The 17,723-nt window shown below is 37.2% G+C and overlaps 1 long non-coding RNA gene and 1 pseudogene across 2 annotated transcripts in view; one reads left to right on the forward strand and one right to left on the reverse strand.

The window, feature by feature from the left end:
• LOC308236977 overlaps positions 1 to 17,723 on the reverse strand; it is a 354,070-nt gene that overhangs the window by 7,554 nt on the left and 328,793 nt on the right. The gene's annotated exons all lie outside the window — the stretch shown is intronic.
• LOC308236609 (small ribosomal subunit protein eS24-like) lies at positions 13,398 to 13,781 on the forward strand (annotated as a pseudogene). The gene has a single exon. The product of its transcript is annotated as a small ribosomal subunit protein eS24-like (transcript).

Genomic DNA, 17,723 nt, shown 5'->3' on the forward strand with positions numbered 1-17,723 from the left:
ATTCCAGATCAACCAAAGAACTTGTATGCATATATGCATAACCCATGGACACAGAAAATAGGGTGGTAAAGGCCTGGGGTGGGAGATGGGGGCAGGCTAGCAGGGGTCAATGGTGGGAAAAGGAGGACATATGTAATACTTTCAACAATACATTTTTTTTAAAAAAAGAAAATTGATGCTTATATAAACAAACAAAAACACAACTGTACATATCCGTATCAAGATTGTGACGCAGCAGAGATTTTATCCTCTCTGCACCTAATGAGTTAGCTGCTATTTTCATGGATTCTAGGACTTTATTATTTACTAGGGGTCCAGTGCATGAATTCATGCACCTTGAAAGGAACTATGGGCCGCAAGGCTACAGTAAGCAAAGGGACAGGTCTCGGCCCATCCTCTCTGCCCCCGCCCAGCCCCTCCTGCTGCGGCCCCTGTTCAACTTTCTGCCTGCAGCCCTGCTCCCACCACCACTGCTCCCACGCACTTACGGCACTGGCCCCACTCACACCGCTGAAGGCACAAAGCAATTGGGGCTGGCGCCAGCAGCGGGTACGAGCAGGACTGGCACCGTCAGTGGGTGCAAGTGGCAGCTGCTGCTCTAACCACCCCTCAGGAGCAAGGGGAGGTGGAGAAGCCCTCAGGGACGATCAGGCCCAGCAGCTACTGCTCACACCCACTGATGGCGCCGAGCAATTGGGACCAGTGCTGGGCACTAGCAGTGGGTGCGAGCGGTGGCTCTGGCACCGGCAGCGGGTGTGAGAAGAGGCTGCTGGCCCCAATCTCCCTTCAGGAGCAGGGAGAGGTAGAGAAGCCCTGAGGGGTGATTGGGGCCAGCAACCGCTGCTCGCACCCGCTAATGGCAATGAACAATCAGGGTCAGGACCCTGGCTCACGGGAGCAAAGAATTTTCAGTAACCACCAGAGGCTCGCTACAATGACAGTGACCAGTGACCTGCCTTGGTCTGGCACCCCCGCTCACCTACTCCACCATCCCACCGCAGATGACACCCACCATGTTCCATGCATTGCCCCCTGGTGGTCAGTGCACGTCCTAGTGACCGGTTGTTCAGTTGTTCTCATTGTTCCACAGTCCAGTCTATTTGCATATTAGCCTTTTATTATATAGGATGGCACAGCAGCAATAAGCTTCAGGTTTGGCTCTACTTGACCCCCAAAGCCCTCTGGGGTGACAGATAGTTGTTATATAGGCAATGGCTTTACATCACAGCTGAAGAATCCTGAGATGGGATTCCAAATCTTTTACAAAGAAAACCTTCTGATTGTTGCCCCAGAAGAGATGTTATTCTTGTTATTTTGGACAACAAACAAACCTGCCCTCTGCTCCAGAGTGAGGCACTCTCTCTGTACAGAGATGAATAAGGTGCACTCTGCTTCTAAGCAAGGTGAAGTCTTCCTACAATCACTTGGTTTTTTTTTTAGACTCATAGTATAACCTCTGTTGCCCAAACAATATGGCACTAGATGGTAGCCTTCTCATTTCAAATAACTTGTCTCACTCTACATGTACATACACACTGCACATATACTGTACATCTACATATAAGCACATGCACTAATATATCACTTGAATTTAAAAAAATACATTTTGTTCTAGACAATATGTCAATTTCTTGATCGTGGTAGAAAAATGTTTTTAATGACCCACTGACACATTTGTGTTTGTTTGCCTTATAAGAAAGACAAATATCAATGTTTTCTTGAATTGTACATTTGAACGTAGAATTGAATCGATTCTACAGTTAATGAAATTGAATTACTGAATGGTGGTGACATCTTGAATTACTCCATTCTAAGCATAGGCGTGAGATCAATGAAGCAACAAGTTTCTTATACCCTTACTTTATAACACACAGTACTAACAAAAGGAGGATTTTGAACTGGTTTGACAATTAGACCCAGTAGCTGCATCAATAGAAAGTGTTTAACAACTACTCCAAGGTGAGTAATGCTCTCTGAAACCAGATACTGGCAGTGGGGGTTAGAGGCTAGTCATGTACCTCACACCAATTAATGTATTATGTTAATTGAACAGAAAAATAATTACAAGAAATTATTTCTTAGAATGAGCTTTAAAAGTAACACTATAATGATCATCACTCAAGAAAATTTCCTTCAAAACAAACCCCACTGAAAAACTAAATATAATTGGTATATTTCTTGACTAAGAAGAAAAAACAAGTTGATATCTAGAGACTACTAGGTCTGAAATTTCCTTCATCATTAACACTGATTAGTTTTGGTTTAACATTTAGTGCTGAAAAAAATGGGGGCCAATTATTAGATTATTCTCATTTACCTCAAAGATGTTTCCGTGCTTTGAGGGCTTTAGAATTCAAGATATCTGAAAGAAATTAGTAATATGTTAAAATGAATAAAATAATGTTTTCAACCATCAACTTTATGTAGTTCATTAGTTTAAAAATGTGTTCTTTCAGTTGAACCAATATGTTAAAATTTAGAAAGAGGAGATGGCTATAAAATATAACTACCAAATGTTGTAGAAAATGCTATGGGTCAAAAAGAAAGCCTTTCTTTAAAGCTCGTCCAGTGCTTTTTAATATAAAAAATATAACCAGGGCAATTAAGTGTGTAATTTCAAAGATCAAAATGTTTTCAGGTTTAGGGTTCTTGTTCATCATTATTCTCACATAAAATTCTAAATATTGGTAACCCTCCCTCTTTTACAACCAATTCAGCAAATTGTGTTAGAAAATTGTAGCTCATGGCCCAGCCAGTGTTGCTCAGTGGTTGAGCATTAACCTATGAACCAGGAGGTAATGGTTTGATTCCTGGTCAGGGTACATGCCTGGGTTGCTGGCTTATCGATTCCCAGTAGGAGGCATGCAGGAGATAGCTGATCAATGATTCTCTCTCATCATTGATGTTTCTATTTCTCTCTCCCTCTCCTTTCCTCTCTGAAATCAATAAAAAATATTTTAAAGAAAGAAAATTGTAGCTCATGTACTTTCTTAGTGTATGATAAAATGTTTATTTTCTTCACTTCTGTTTCCTCGGAGGTTGGCATATAACAGGCACCAATTTTGTTAAATGAAGTACTGAAGTAGCCATTTTATGGCAATGGAATTCAACTGAGAAGCAGGCACATTTTAAAGGCATCTTAAAAAAATGAGTTTCTTTATCTGGACCTTTGAATGTAGAGATCCAAATAGTCAAAATAGTTTCTTTTTTTTCTACTACTTGTGTCCCCCAATATACCACTATAATGAATAGTTTCATTATCTGTAGTGCATTTCAATGCAAACACTTAAATGGATTATTATCTCACTAATAAGTTGTCTCCTTTGGGGGTTTTAGAAGATCATCTCATCCACAGTTTTTAAAAATGCTAGTGGTATCATTCTCTTCCTCTGATAAATTACTTAATATGCTAGATAAAGAGGAATCTGATATATTGCAATGAAACATAAATTATAATAATAATTTAAATGAGAGACACGGTAAGATAATATTTAGTTAATTTTGGCAATGGTTTATCACAATCATAATAAATAAAACTTGTTTTGGAACTAGATAAGATTACTTTGATCAAGTATATCTACCATAGATTTCAAATTCCTAATGCACTAGAGTGTCAGTATATTTGAATCTGATAGCCACTGAGATATGCCAAAGAACTATTCTGATCCCAGATGTTTTATTAGACAGAATAGTGGATTAGTGTTTTCAACACTATCTGTCTTGTGTGTTTTTACATTTCTATATTAATAAAGAGATGTCCATGTATTCCTCTTGGCCCACCTGTTTCACCCTGATGCCAAGCATAAATCATGTATATAGATAACGTGGGCCATGGATTTCAATCTGTCTCTGAATCATCTTCATAAAATTGAAGGAGAAAAATAGATTACTATGCATGGATGTGGAAGTTGGACAGTGAACAAGGCTGATGGGGAAAAATTGATTCATTTCTAATGTGGTGTTGGAGGAGAGCTCTATGGATACCTTGGACTGTCAGAAAGACAAACAAGTGAAGTCCTAGAGCAAATTAAGACTCCAATGTCACTGGAGGCAAAGATGACAAAACTGAAGCTGTCAGACTTCTGGCACATCATGAGAAGCCAGGGTTCTTTGGAAAAAAACCAATAATCCTGGGAAAAAATAGAATGAAGGAGAGAAAGAGAAAGACCAAATAAAGGTGGATTGACTCCATAAAAGAAGCTATAGGCCTGAATCTATAGGAGTTGAGCAGGACTGTTGAGGACAGGACATTGTGGACATTATTCATTCACAGAAACCCCAGGAGTCAGAGCTGATTCAATGGCATGTACCACAAAAACATAGATTTTTTTTCCTCCTATTTGAATTACTAAACAAAACAGAAAATACCTATGCATACAATGAATGTTTATTTTTATTCATTAAAACTTCCAGAAGTTATTATATTTAAATATTTTTAAACTTTGAAAGTGGAGTTGTTTCTGCAGCCATGAAAATCTTAAATTAAAATATAACAAACAGGTAATCTCAGATATCTGAAAATTGCCCATTAATTAAAATATTTTTTCTCAAGGACATAACAGTATGATATTTTTCAATGTTATTATATTGTGCTTGAAAGGAAATATTTATAAAGATTGATTATACAACATTGTGAGTATTTATTCTAAAATACTAGAAGAAAAAAGAAACTACGGTTTCTTACATTATGAGCATAATTATATAAAAATGTCTGGAGAAAAATGACTGGAAGGAAGTACATCAAAATACAAGTAGTGATTGTTTAGATAAGTGAAATAGAAGTATTTATCCTCTGTTCTACTATTTTTATTTTCTAATTTTTCTACAATTGATGATATTGTTTCATGAGGATATTTAAAATACATTTTATTAAACATAATCCAAGTTTAATTCTATGTATAGTTGGCCTTTTTTTTACTTTAAATTTCTTCTCAATGTAACTTTTGGTTCCTCTGTCTTAATCCTTTTATTTTTGTGAGCTTTGTGATTTTCTTTATTATTCTTTTTCATTTTTTTCTCAAAATATATTTTGTGACCAACTCCTATCATTATTCTTTTGTCTTCACAGCTTTCTTCTTTCAAACTACTAGTTTTTGTCATATCCTGATTCATTGTTTTCATCTTCATACTCGATAATGACTCAGCCAGTTTGCACTCATAATCAACTTATATTTCTCCTGACCCTTCAATCTTCCATATTTCTAAAGATAAAATGTTAAATTAATAGCAAACAAATAGCTTGTTAATGATGTGATTTATCATCTTCTAATCTGTTCTCTCAAAGATCTTCTGCAACAATAGAAATTCTGTTGACTCTGTAGCCCTTATGGAATTACCTTCTTGCCATATATGCCAGAGGATATTGGCCAGCTTGTTTTGTCTTAGTGTTTTAAAATTAATATACGTTCTTTCCCTCTTCCTCCTTTTAGTCTACTTTCCATTTTCCTTACTCTTTATGGTTTACCTTCTTGCATACTGCAGTCAGCCCCTTCACTGAGGAGTATGTGGCTACCTGAAAATGCCATGCTCTTTTGGTATTGAGCTGGCCTAGAATATTATTGAACCTCTCTCAACGTGGCAAAGTTTTTCTCATTCTTCAAATCTCAATGACAGTGTTGGCATCACCAAAATCCTTCCCCTACTGCTCTCCCAATGTCACCCCACCTACAGCTGGGTCTGGGCTTCCTCTGTGCCTACTTTCTGCCCTTTGTGTTTTCACTATAGTTCCCACTTATCTATCCTTTACCTATGTCAACAGTTCATGAAGCCTGTGAGTTTTTTAAAAGGCAGAGCATTTGTCTCTTATCTCAATACCCTAGGGCAGTGGTCGGCAAACTGCTGCTCACAAGCCACATGCGGCTCACAAGCCGCGGTTTGCCGCTGTGTTGACTAATGAGTTTGCTGACCACTGGATAGGGGCTTAATCACAAGGAACAATAACAGCCTGTAATTATTGGAATCGAGAGTCTAGTGTCAGATTGAGTATCTAGTATGCTGCAGACATTTTATGTACATTAGATAAATGAAAAATGAATGAACGCCAATAAAATTATTTGCATCAAAGGATTATTCAATCTTATCTTTGAATCGCATTGAATTGAAAAAATAAAATTGATCCATCCATCCATCCACCTCCACGTGGGCATTACCCATTTGCGCTCAAGTAAAGAACATAGTCGATGTAAGGAACATCATACTGTGCATGTCCTGGGAGGAAGGACCATGGATTTCAGGCATATCATTGTGTTTGGTCATACAGGATGAGAAAAAAATATCAATTAAATGTTAAATAATTAATATGAAATGCATGTCATTCCAAAAGGGAGTGTTTTAACTGGGAAAAGTAAACCTGCACAGGAAGCCTAAATAATTATTGTTCACTTCTAGACAGTTCCTTGAATTGGATTCATATTGAGCGAAGGCTATCTGAATTAGAGACAGCTGTATAATCCAAATGTTGTGCAGCATACAGAATCAGATTGAGTGCTTGAGTGTCTGCACCCTCGGAAATTGATTTGACGACTATGTCAATTACTTCTGGCACCAAGCTTTCTGTGGGTTGCATTACAACTGCTCTTCTGGTCAGCTGTGACTGCTTCCCCATCCACGCCTATTGTTTTAGATTTATTTACTGCACGGGCAATCATAAATCATGGACTTTTTTTCTATACCATCTGGAAACTGTGATGTCATTGTTTGGGTCACTTTTGATTACTTGCTCTTATTCTCAGCTACTGCCAAGGCTGATGTATCTTGAATTATGAAAGACTTCCGCCTCAAGCTGACCTATTTGTGAGCAACCTTTCAGCATCTACATATGTTTATTTTACCCAAAACATAGCTGGGTAAAATGAAAAGTGAATTCAGTAACTTTTTAGAGATTTATTCCTTTGCCTGTGCTACTAAATTTTTAAAGCTCACAATTTGCTTAACAATTTGCTTGTTAATTCCCTGTGTGAATCTATCATTCTCACAGGGTCAGATTTAACAGATTGACCATCACTTTTTCCTTGGAGCTGGAAATGTAATTTTCCCAATATGTTCCCCCAATCTTCATTTTTACCAGAATATTCCATTTTGAACCTACAATTAGGGTGAAGATTTTTGGTTTGATTTTGGTGGTGTATTTTTCAGATAGTTCTTAAACAATTAACAAACACGCTTTTTATCTTTATTTTGGTGTCCACTATCCTAAAAACTGGAGTTAATTACTATAATACTTTCCTGTTAATCTCCAGAAAACACCCTGGCAATGTGCTTTTTCTGACCAAATGATGCTGATGCCTACCTGCATCGACAGTGTCAGCAGATTACTTTCATTTTAGGCAGATGGTTCACTGGCAGTCCAGATCAAATCTGAAATTGTGCTACCAAGCAGTTTTTACCCAGAGAAGCAATTTGAATATTAGAATTTTGTTGAATTTCCCAGGCCACAGCTGCTTGCATCTGACATCTGCTTCTTTTTTTTTTTTTTTTGAGCAGCCAGTTTTTTGTTGTTTTTTGTGTTGTTTTTTTTTCCTGGCAATCTCAAGATTGAGTTTTGTAGGCTGTGCTCATGTCTACTGAGTCTTGATCAGGTATCCTCTCTAAATGGTGTAGCAATGCACATCACACTGTGGGCTGTGAAATCCTCTTTTCTACTGAACCTTTTAAACATCAAATGCCACCTTAACAATGATTAGAAGAATCTCCATTTTTCTACAACTTTCCCCATACAAGAAACTTCATAAACTGTCATTTGTTGGAATCACTGTCAAATTGAAGGGAGACAAATGAGGTAGCATTGTTAGAATTTTCTTAAATAAATAACCTAGGAGTATTCAGTGGCTAAGGAATACTACATGTTTTTCTCATTACTCGAGTATCTTAGAGAGGCTGTAGATATAAAATAAAGGTGGTTTGTTTTCTTCCAAGACAAAGCCCCTATGAATATAGTCTAATTAACTTTACATCTTGATACACCCAAATGACCATTTCCCATCTTTGACAGTGGTGCCTGCCTGCATAATGTCATGTCAAAACGTATCTGATCACTTTCTGTTGTGTTAGATGTCCAATGCTCCAATAAGAATGATATGATCAAGGCAGTGTGGTAGACATTTGAAAAATTTATATCCTGTTTGTTGCTCCACCATCACCATTTCAAAATACAAAATGACACAACTGATGTGTCAAGCAATAAATTTGAGGTTTGAAGTGATAAGATGTTTCAGCAATTGCTTGTTTCTAAATAAATTCTAATCTACCTATAAGGCCCAAAGATATACGGAGTGTTAGCTGTTAACATATTGTCATATTTTTCAGGTTATTTAGGTAACAAACCTTGCAAGAAATCAAAGAATAATATTATGAGATCACCTGTGATTTGCTATCAAAAAGAAGTTATAAAAAGCACACCATTTTCACTTTGTTGTTAAAACGGTGAATTAGTGTGCTGTATTTTTGTTGTTAAAGAAAAATGTAATAAAGGGTGTTCTTGGCAAGGTGTGATATTACTTTAGACTTTAGACATATGCCTGCTATGTTCTCATCTTTCTTTTACTTCCTGCCTATTTACACAGCTAAGGAGAAGGATAATAAACACTTTAAATGACTGGTGGTTTTTTTGGTCAAGAAGCTCCAAAAAGAAGGGATTCCTTCATATTTTTTTATGCACATTTATAATTTTTTTTCTTTGGCTTTTTTTGTCCTCTCCTGAGAATATATTTATTGATTTTAGAGAGAGAGAAAGGGAGAGAGAGGGGAAAAAACCATCAACGTGAAAGAGAAACATTAATCTTTGATTAGCTGCCTTCTATACATTCCCCAACTGAGGATCAAACCCGCAACCTAGGTATGGGCCCTGACCAAGAATCAAACTCACGAACTCTTGACGGGAGGACACGCCAACCAACTGAGCTACCCAGCTAGGGCTTCATTGGCTTCTCAGTGCAAGGTAATCAGAGATTGGTTTCTAAGGTTCCATATACAACAGACATTTAAACTCTATCAAAGTGAAAAGGAGAAAATGCAACATATGTCTGGCATTGAAGGGTTTACGGTGATAAGATTATACTTTACAGATTTTCATAATCGGAAGAAATGTGGAAAGCCAGAAAGATGAAGTGGTAGTACAGATTTCTGAAAATTAAATTCAGATGTTCAAGTCAGAATATGCAATAATTTCTCTAGTCTATTAACAACAATAGTTGCTGTTGAACAGAAACCAATGCCAACCAAAAGGGAAGTATTTTCTAAAACTGCGAAGATTGAAAGCAAAACTTTTCTTTCTTGTTTTGTTTTAAACTCGCCAAAACAAATGAAAAGATTTTTTGATTATTGGTCATCCTCAAAGGAGCAACAATAAATGAAAAAGTGAAGTCAGTGAGTCAGAGATACATAAAAAAAAAAAAAGCATGCATTATAATGCTGTTTAACCTTTTATTAAGATTGCTATTGTATGGCAATGCATAAAACAGTGGATATTGGGCTCATTACATCAATACTATCTTGGCACTTTCTGAGGTCACACCAGTCATTTTTTATTCATGTTGTCACTGGGAATGGAAGTTATGCTAATAGAGCTGGGTCAGGCACACCGAGGCATAAGGAGGGGTTGAACATAAATCCCAGACAGCAGGCTCATCAACAGTCGGGACTGCGGCAATGAAGCTGCACCAAACAAGGGCAGAAGGGCTCACTTTGAAATCTTTGTCCTCTGTCCCTCAGATGACCAAATGGCTGGCTAATCCCATGTGCCCTATTCATTCACCCTCCTATTCAGTCATTCATTCATGTCCACAAACAAAATAAAAATGGCAAAGTGGAAATAAGAGTTCTCATGCCCACCCTTCCCAAAATAAGGTTCTCGGTGTGCCCTGACCCAGCTCTATTAGCATAACCATGCCATTTATAGAGTTTTACAAGCCAGATTTATCTTCAGAGGGATGTGAAATCTATAAAACATTACCATATAGTTTTAAAAACACATTTATTCATCTTAAAACTTACCATCATGTTCTCTTTCCAGTTCTTCCTTTCAGTTCAACAATTTCTAACATCTCAGCTAAATAAAGCTTGACTTATTTGTCTATGGTCCATTTTTTGTTATCTTGTGCTGTGATAAATGACTGAGATATCATTCAAAAGGAGGCATTTCATGGGTTTTGCAAGGGTATTATTTTCTTTTGGGGTACTATGTTATGCTTAAAAGAACATTATTGTCTGCAATCAGTTAATATTTTAAAATAATTTATGTTTAATAAATTTTAAAATAACTTAAAGAAATAAAACAATTCTTCAAAAAAGATGACCATAAATGGTTAATTTATCAAATTTATTGAAACCATGATTTTATATGTCTCACTAAAAACAAATGACATTATTTCACCATGTGCTTGTTACATGTGATTATATGTAAATGATGGTATAAAATGTGTACTTTTCATTGAAAGATTATTACATACTTGAAAATAATCTAATCTTTATTTCTTATCGGTGCTAAAGATTTAATAATTCAATTTTAATATATACTTAAAACAGAATAAGTGGTCCTTTAAAATATTCTGCAGACCATTATATATCAATAATGTGTGACAGAAAGTAATGTTAGAGTAGATAATAAACTCCAGTGTACATATTGCTCTATTATTTATAATGAATCTAAATAAAATGTCAATAGGTATGGGAGTAAATGCTGATAATGACAAAACCAGGTTTGTCAACAACAGTGTTAAAACCAATGTGCTTAATTAAAAAAGTGAAGTCAATTAAAAACAAAACAACAGTGCAGCATGTACAAATGCTGGAATAATCATTAGGCCTTGCTGAATAATGGAAGAGTAAAGAATTTTTTAATGGAACAGCAGGGGTGATACATTACACAAAGCAACAATCTACAACAATATGACAATTGAATTACTTCAGCCCCATTAGGCAGGTGCAGAGGAATAATTAACATGAATTTTTCCAAGAAAAGGAAAAGACAATAAAACTTTTTTCTCTAATAAAACTAAAGTTTAAACCTCTGCCTACCCTGCACTAAAAATGATAACCTATAACAGCAAAACAACAACAAAATTGTTAAAAATTAGGATGTAAGAGACAAAGATTTCTGTTTATTTCCCATATAAATTGAATAATATAGAAAAAGATACATATACAGCCCTTGTGGTACAATGATAACTTTTAAATGTACTTTGCCTGTATGCATTGCTTTTGATTTTTAGGACTTAAAAACAAAATAACAAAGGATTTGCAATAGTTTCTGACTGTCAAATCTAATTCAGAGATAAAAGGCATCCCATAAAGCCCGAGGCATTATTTGTTATCTTATTTCCAGCTCAAATTCAAAACAAATTGCGACCTCTAGTTTAGAAAGAAGCGAGTCGGCTCAGTAAAATGCCAATAGGAATGAAAGCAAGCTCACATTTCTTCACGAAGGGTAAGGCGTTTAAGATCTCTTTGCTAGTTCCGCTGGCAAAAATATCATCCTACTTTAAAACAGTTGTGATAAAAATCTTCCTCTTTCATTTACTTCCAATGGGAACCATTTAATTTATACTGAGATAAATGGCTACATACATAAAGGAATAAGACTTTTCATTTTTTCCCTTACCATCAAGAATTTTAAAAATGAAAACTCTTTATCCTCAGATGACCTCTTCAATTTAGATAGATCCGAATCAACTGATAGATGTGGAGGCTTTTATAACTGGGTGGCTTAGTTTGGAAAGATAATTGTTTGCCCTCATAGGAGGTCTTTTATCTGTAGGCTTGAAGTACTTTACTAGTGATTCCCAGTCCCTAAGTAGCTTCTAAGGAAGTTCTACTAACTTGGAAAAAAAGAGTCACCAAATTGTTCAAAACTCAATAGGTACAAAAGTTCTCCTGAAGGTCATGTGTGGAATGAGTGGAAGGAACAGAACAAACCCACTGGTTCTTCTGTTGGGAAATCCTGTCAGTTGAAGGGTAGATGTCAGTGGGAGGGTGGATGATGGCTAACAATGTGAAATGAAAATCATTGCTCTGTGGTAGCCATGACTTTGCAATTCCAAAACAGCCTTTCTGCATTTCCTCCCATAGGTCACTCTGAGAAACAGAATTGTTGTAGAAAAGAGAAAACTTTTGCTCCAACACCCTTTTTTTTTCTAGGATAAACAACAGATCTCACGGGAAATCTTCAATTCCCAATTATTATCAGTTTTCAATCATCCACATCTGAGGCTGGAATTCATATAATATCAATAGATTTTATACATAATAAAATTTTAGCCTTCATGTGAGAAATGCGCCAGATGTAACTATTTTCTCTCTTTTCCACATCCAGCGCTGCTAGAGAGCGGGTCGAGTTCCTGAGTAGAGGAGCTGGGGATTGAGAAATAAAAGAAAAAAAGAGATAAGACACAAAATGGAAGGAAAAAGCTGGGAACCAGGTGGGACCGCTGCCCTCTTCTGCCGGAGAGACAGTGACCCAGAGCTGATGCAGCATGTTTATTTTATACCCCCAAATACCAGGAAGTTTCACCAAAAGTCAAGACAAAGGAGATTATTTGCATTCTTGAGTAGGCCGGAGCATTCCTGGTGCTTGACTGGATTTACATATCAAAACCCACTGCCTGACACCTGGGCTGAAATGAAGGTCAAGCTGATAACACCCTTGCCTTTTTGGCAAAGCGTGTTCCCAGGCGTGGCTTTGCCTGTGGCCTTGGGTTCAGCTGACAATTTAAAGAAATGCCCATGTGCCTTCCCAGGCGCTCTCTACAATTTTTCCATTAGGTCTGGAACTGAAAGTATAGAGAATGAAATTTCTAATTGGGCTTTTGGTCAAAATAATTCTTTCTTTATCTCCTACCATACAACCCAGAATAAAAAACTGTCAGAATAAAAGTTTTTGGCAGCTTAAAATAATAGTCAACCTCAATTTCTGAGAAAGCCACTGTATAAGTGAAATATAATATTGTTAAAATTATCTTTATTGATATCAGCATATGGACAAATAACATATTTTAAGATCTAAAGTATTAACATCCCAAATTAATCAATTTTTTAGAACACACGTGTAAAAGAAGATAAAAGTATAGATGGGTGTTTAGAAAAACTCAAGTAAGCTGAGGGATTCAGAGTAACTCAGATGTTTCCTGGTAGCGTGTGGCTTGACCTGGTAAGGTAAAAAGTGACACATACAATCCAATTGCATAAGGTCATAAAATGAAAATGTGCGAGAACTCTGAGAGGATAGGTTAATAAAAAATGGCCAACACAAATATACAGATGATGTATTGTAAAATGATATACCTGAAATCTAAAATTTTATTAAACAATGTCACCCCAATAAATTCAATTTAAAAAAGAACACAAAAACCCACAAATGTAATGAAAACTAAAAAAATTGAAGATCAACCTTCATCACGAATGACACAGTAACCAGACAGACCAGGAAGTTCATGACCATCAGACTACTTCAACGGAAACAAATGGTCATTGACGTCCTTTACCCTGGGATGCAACAGTACCCAAGACAGAAATTCGGGAAAAATTAGCTAAAATGTATAACGCCACACCAGGTGCTATCTTTGTGTTTGGACTAAGAATCCATTTTGGTGGTGGCAGGACAACTGGCTTTGGCATGACTTATGATTTCTTAGATTACGCAAAGAAAAATGAACCCAATCATAGACTTGCAAGACATGGCTTATATAATAAGACCTCAAGAAAACAGAGAAAGGAATGCAAGAGCAGAATGAAGAAGTTCAGGAGGGACTGCAAAGGTCAATGTTGGTGCTGGCAAAAAGAAGGGGTAAAGATTCTTCAGTGGCTTTATTTATGGTGATTGTGCAAATTTTTCATGAGAGTATTAATAAACTAAGAATAAAAAGAAAAGAAAGAAATGGCCACACTGAGACCTTTGCTAAGGAAACATTGAAGGATTAAAGGACTGGAATTTTATTTTTATTTATTTATTTTTTGTGTGTGAGCAATTTCCAGGAAATATCTTTGTTTCTTTTTTTCTTTATTAAAGTATAGTTAGCATACAATATTATATTAGTTTCAAGTGTACAACACAGTGATTTATGTACTTTACAACGTGATCGCCACAGTAAGTCTAGCAACCATTCCTTATCTCCCTTTCCTACTGGATGGAGTGCAGTTGGCTGGGAAGAGCTATCTTGGTCCCAGAAGTGGATGCAGCATGTTAAGAAGGTGGAGCAGCAACTAGACGGAGCCTGGGCCCTGGATGAGTATGAAGCCAGCCTACACAGATAGTCTACTGAAACTTCCACATGAGAGAGAAATACACCTTTATCTTTTAAAACCCACTATTATTATGGGTTTTCTGACACAACTGAATGTAATCCTAACTAATTCAGAATTTTGTTCTGAAATGGAGTTCTAAGCCTTAGCTTAGGCAGGTGGTAGGCCTTGAGAACACAGGTGTTGCAGGCTAGAAAGTTGGTGACTCTGATTACGTGGTGGCAAAACATTTGGTCAATTTTGCATGTGTTTTACCTTGAAAGGCAGTCCACATATTAATTGAAGTGAGAGAAAAAAGGTCAGAATGTTGATGTTGGTTGCTTCTTACTGCTTTTATTTTATTTTTATTAAATATATTTTATTGATTTTTACAGAGAGGAAAGGAGAGGGATAGAGAGTTAGAAACATCAATGAGAGAGAAACATCCATCAGCTGCCTCCTGCACGCCCCCTATTGGGGATGTGCCTGCAACCAAGGAACATGCCCTTGACAGGAATCACCCCCAGAACCCTTCTTCAGTCCATGTGCTGAAGCTCTATCCACTAAGCCTAACTGGTTAAGGTGCTTCTTACTGCTTTTAGCCAAGAAAGGACTGGAATTTTAATCCATGTGTGTCTCCTAAAGAAATGTGGCAGTTCCTCTCTTATCAATTTTTGATTGCCTTAAAAAAGGCAATGATGGTTTTGTAAAAGCATCAAGTGAATATAAACAGGGATGATACCATGACCAACTAATGAACTTACAGTATTACAGTCAAACTTGAACCAGAGACTAATAGACACCTTCCCAGAAATTTAAGTATTTCTCATTCTAATGGGCAACCTCAAGTTTCTATTGAACCATCAATGCTCAGGGTAAACTTTGAAATAAACTAGTTATTATAAAAAATTAATTTATATTTACATTTGGTCAAATCAATGTACCATTTAAACACAAAATTCTACCAACACTGTTGTTTTTTTCACACTTTCTAAAATCCCAACATGTTCATTATAAGTGAAAATGTGGAAAGTGGTGTTCATTTGATGAAGAGAAAAGTTGGATGAAAAAAGGAGTCAGAAAATATTAGGGGTATTTATAAAAAGATAATAAACTCAAAAAGACATTTATATGATCAATTACAATTGGCACACTTTTATTTCTTCGCTCAAAGGGAAAAACTTAAATACAATAGCAGATCCCACTTCTAATTTCAGAGGCATCTCTACTGGACAATTCCATGCAAACCTGAGGCCATAATGGTAGAGCCCCCAAAGCAAGCACACCTTGTGTTTTAAATGTTTGCTCCAGCATCTTTTCCAAATTAAGGCATTTAATTGTCATAACAGATCTCTGAAGAAAGAACTAATAATATCCTCATTCTACAGGTAAGAAATGAAGAATGAAGTAACTTGCTAAAGGTTTATAGAACACGATAATAGAGCTGGAATGTCTACCCAGTAAATAATAGAGCTAGGATTTCAACCTATCTCTAGAGAGTGTCTGACAACAGAACCTCTTCTCTTCATTCAGTATATATAATGTCTCACAGAAATAGAGAAACTATCTTATTTTTCCAAAAGACCTTTGTTTAAACAAAACACTGATATTTTGGCATTTGTTATAATGAGATACGGTAATAACATTTCTCCCACAGTACCTACCACATTACATCTTGGTGGACTTAATAATCCATACAATTTTCCTTTATGTTGATTTAGTATTAAAAAATACCCATATATATACAATGTTTTCATAGGAAATCCTAAGGTTTACAATAATAATTTCTATTGTGAAGCAGTAGAGTGACTGTTTGATAATGATACATAGGAGTTGATTCACAAACTATCTTTTGTAGGAGCTGCCTTAATAGATAGATATGATTAATCAGGGCTTTCAACATTCAGAAAGATTATATATATAGAGAGATATATATATGTACATATACGTATATATATACACATACATATATATGTATCTCTCTCTCTCTCTCTCTCTCTCTCTCTCTCTCTCTCTCTCTCTCTATATATATATATATATAGTTTATATAGAATAGGATTGCTTAAATGGGGGGGAAATATATATATCCTATCTAATAAATGAGTAATATGCAAATTAACCATCATTCTGCTACACCCACAAGCCAGCCCACAAGCCACGCCCACCAGCCAATCAGGAGAAAATATGCAAATAAACCCAACCAAGATGGCTATGGCCACAGAGAGCAGGAGGGAGGCTTGGGTTTCCCTGGCAATGGAGGAAGCCAAGCTTTCCGCCTGCCCTTGCCGGCCTAGGCCTCCACTCAAGGCTACAAAGTTTCAATGATAGAAGATAAATAAACCCAAACAGAAATGGCAGCAGCCACAAAGCTGGAAAGAGCAGGAGGCTAGGGTTGCCCCGGGCGATGGAGGAAGCCAAGCTTTCCGCACACCCTGGCCGGCCCAGGCCTCGCTTAAGGCTACAAAGTTTCAATTATAGAATATACATAAATCCCCCCAAAAATGGCTGCCACCACAGAGCAAGCAGAAGGCTTGGCTCTACTCCAGGCTACAAAAATAAACCCCAGATCCCAGGGCCTCCGCTTGGGTAACCAGGGGGCGTGGCCAGCCTGCAAACGACCACAGGCCCCTCGCCCAGGCCACCCCACGCCCCAAGGGAACCCCCACCCTGATCCGGGACACCCTTCAGGGCAAACCAGCTGGCCCCCACCTGTGCACCAGGCCTCTATCCTATATAATAAAAGATTAATATGCAGATTGACCATCACACCAACACACAAGATGGCTGCCCCCATGTGGTCAAAGATCCTGCCCCCATGTGGACACAAGATGGATGCCACAAGATGGCCAGCAGGGAAGGGCAGTTGGGAAGGACCAGGCCTGCCAGGGAGGGCAGTTGTGGGCAATCAGGCCAGCAGGGGAGGGCAGTTGGGGGCAAGATCAGGATGGCAGGGGAGGGCAGTTAGGTGTGATCAGGCAGGCAGGCAGAGGCAGTTAGGGGTGATCAGGCAAGCATGCAGGTAAGCATTTAGGAGCCAGCAGTCTCAGATTGTGAGAGGGCTGTTTGACTACTGGCAGTTGGACATCCCCCAAGGGGTCCCCGATTGGAGAGGGTGCAGACTGGGCTGAGGGAACCTTCCCCTCCATACACGAATTTCATGCACCAGGCCACTAGTGCATATATATATATATATATATATATATATATATATATATATATATATGCATTTCTGGAGAAATGATGAAGTAATCATGCCAAAGGATTATTTGAGGGAGAATCTGGAAAAGAACTGGTCTTAATAAGATACATAATAGAAAGAATGCAATTATTGCTCAATACAATTAGCAATGCCCCAGTTGTCAGAATAGACATTGTTTTTACTACTCAGATAATATAAGAATTTTTATCTAAGTCCTAGGAAAAGAAATTCTGCAAAATTAAATATACAAAAATGAGTGTTTTACTCTCTCTCTCTCTCTCTCTCTCTCTCTCTCTTTCTCTTTAGGAATTGG

This window comes from Plecotus auritus (genome assembly GCF_963455305.1).
Source record: "Plecotus auritus genome assembly, chromosome: 11".
Taxonomy (NCBI): Eukaryota; Metazoa; Chordata; class Mammalia; order Chiroptera; family Vespertilionidae; genus Plecotus; species Plecotus auritus.